A 3,033-nucleotide genomic window follows, 5' to 3' on the forward strand; every position below is an offset into this window, starting at 1 on the left:
GGTAAATCAGGGCTTATGTAAATTTGTAATGCCAGTACCAAGAGAGAGTTTTTCCTCGCTAGTATCTAACCTCTCTTTTCTGCTAGATCTTCATTTTTTGCCTTTTATCAGATCTGCTGAGATAGCTTTAACCCACAGGTAGCCTTCAACGTATGACCACGGTTGGTCAAAAGTTGAGAATTTGGTCATAGGTTGAGGTCATGTTGATGACTTACAGCTGGTCCTTGCACTTATGATTGTCGCAGCATTTGATGTAACCAAAATCCAATCATTTGGCAACCAGCATCTATTTATGACAGTTGCAGCATTTCCAGGATCAGGTGATCACTATTTGTGACAAGCAAAGTCAATTCGCTTAACAGCCATGTTATTCCCCTAACAACTGCAGGGATTCACTAAACAACCATGGCAAAAAAAAAAAAGCTCATAAAATCAGGCATGACTTACTTAACAACCGCCTTGCTTAGCGACAGAAATTCTGGCCCCAATGGTGGTTGTAAATCAAGAATGACCTGTAGGCTTTCCTCTTGGTATACGTTCCTCCTGACTCAAACATGGAAGGAAGTGACAAGGGGATAAGCTGTATGTTAATTGCAACTGGCTAAGGAAACCCAACCCAAGTCCTAAACTGTGATTTACAAATCGGCTGAGCTCATGCAGTACAACATGCTAAATCCAAAGTAGATGACATTAAAAGGTATACCAGTGTATACAGGACAGGTTGTCCTTGATTTACCATCACAATTGAGCCCAAAATTTTGGTTGTTAAGTGAGAATTTGGTTAACTGAGCTTTGCCCCTTTGTATGACATTTCTTGCCACAGCTGTTAAGCGGATCGCCGCAGTTGATAAGTTAGCAACCTGGTTGTTAAGTGAATCTGGCTTCCCCACTGATTTTTGCTTGTCGCAAAGGTGCAAAAGAAGATCACTGAACTTTGGGACATAGCAAAGGTCATAAATATGAACCAATTGCCAAGCATCTGAATTTTGATCATATGATTATGCGGATGCCGGAATGGTGGCAATTGTGAAAAATGATCCTAAGTCACTTTTTTTCAGTGTGGTTGTATCTTTGAACGGTCGCTAAATGAACAGTTGTAAATTGAGGACTACCTGTACAGTATTGCATGAACAGGGTAGTGGTCAGTTTTAGGCATTCTTTCCAGACAAGCATTTCGGAGTCCAAAAGTTCAAAATGGCTGCTGCAATCAAGAAATTTCTAGAGCTTGTTGAAGAGAGATGGCATCTTACAGAGAGAAAGAAAAATGCTGGTTAATGTTCCATAATAGGATTCTTTTTCTGTTCATTCTTGTTATTTCGTTGCAGACAGTGAGAACAGTTAACCAGTGGAACAGCTTGCCACCTGAAGTTGTGGGTGCGCCATCACTAGAGGCCTTTAAGAAGAGATTGGACAGCCATTTGTCTGAAATGGTATAGGTTCTCCTGCTTGAGCAGGGGGTTGGACTAGATGACCTCCAAAGTCTCTTCCAAATCTATTTTTCTGATTCTATTTTCTAGTCCCCAACAGTTAAGCATTTCATTTTTTGGGTTCCATTTTTCTCTTCAGTATTTCACAATTGTGAAGCCTTTGGCATCTGGTCATGTCATTATCTTACTTTAAAAGGTAAAGGTAAAGATTCCCCTTGCACACATGTGCTAGTCGTTCCCGACTCTAGGGGGCGGTGCTCATCTCCGTTTCAAAGCCAAAGAGCCAGCGCTGTCCAAAGACGTCTCCGTGGTCATGTGGCCGGCATGACTAAATGTCAAAGGTGCACGAAATGCTGTTACCTTCCCACCAAAGATGATCCCTATTTTTCTACTTGCATTTTTTACGTGCTTTCTAACTGCTAGGTTGGCAGAAGCTGGGACAAGTCACGGGAGCTCACCCTGTTACGCAGCACTAGGGATTCGAACCGCTGAACTGCCGACCTTTCGATCGACAAGCTCAGCATTTTAGCCACTGAGCCACCACATCCCTAGTTTATCTTACTTTATTGTCTTTCAAATCTCCATTCAAAAATATCCACTGTATCCTGTTCTTGCTTTATCTTCAGGCAGGACCATCCAAGAAAGCATTCTGTGCAACCTGAAATCTTGCATATTCTGTCTGGGAGCATTAATATTCTGCTTGCTATTTTTACCCGCCTGACAGAGGCCCGATGTTTAAGATCCTCAGCCTAAATCTTTATCTGAAGCTTCTTTAGCTTGGATTGCTTCCTTGCTCAACAGCTGTCTATATCTGATTATATGCTTGGCCATTCACAAAATAGTGTACAAGAGGGTTAGACTTTCTGTCCCAAGAGGCTTACTATTTCTAATTTGGCACAGGGAAAGCTCATGGAGGTCAGTGTGTGTAGTTACCGGCATCACCACAATAAAACAAATATTGCAATAAAATGAGTTACGCAATTTGTTTGTTTTCACATTGCATGTAACTTTTATACTATACTGTCATTTATTCAGTGTGCAATAGGTTTATGTCTAAAAAAAACCCCAAAGTACGTACAGTTAAAAATACTTTACATTTAGTCTTCGATATTAAATGACCTGATCATTTAATGACTGCTTGAAGCAGGAGTGAAATCCAGCAGGTTCTGACAGGTTCTGGAGAAGCGGTAGCGGAAATTTCGAGCAGTTCGGAGAACCGGCAAATACCACCTCTGGCTGGCCCCAGAGTAGGGTGGGAATGAAGATTTTGCAATATCCTTCCCCCAGGAGTGGGGAGGGAATGGGGATTTTGCAGTATCCTTCCCCTGCCACGCCCACCAAGCCACGCCCACCAAGCCACGCCCACAGAACCGGTTGTAAAAATATTTGGATTTCACCACTGGCTTGAAGTTACAACAAACCTTCCTCCCTATACAGGTAGTCCTCGACTTAACCACAATTGAGCCCAATGTTTCTGTTGTTTAGTGAGACATTTGTTAAGTGAGTTTTGCCCCATTTTACAACCTTTCTTGACACAATTGTTAAGTGAATCACTGCCGTTGATAAATTAGTAACCCATTTGTTAAGTGAATCTGGCTTCCCCATT

At 41.9% G+C, this 3,033-nt stretch overlaps 1 long non-coding RNA gene across 1 annotated transcript; it reads left to right on the forward strand.

The window, feature by feature from the left end:
- The first annotated feature begins 999 nt into the window (after nucleotides 1-999).
- Nucleotides 1,000-2,412, forward strand: LOC148116334 (uncharacterized). The gene is made up of 2 exons (XR_015733470.1): nucleotides 1,000-1,430; nucleotides 2,054-2,412. It is a non-coding gene; the product is annotated as an uncharacterized LOC148116334 (long non-coding RNA).
- The last annotated feature ends 621 nt before the right edge of the window (nucleotides 2,413-3,033 follow it).

This window comes from Pantherophis guttatus, chromosome 1 (genome assembly GCF_059756535.1).
Source record: "Pantherophis guttatus breed Tessera chromosome 1, ASM5975653v1, whole genome shotgun sequence".
Classification (NCBI taxonomy): Eukaryota; Metazoa; Chordata; class Lepidosauria; order Squamata; family Colubridae; genus Pantherophis; species Pantherophis guttatus.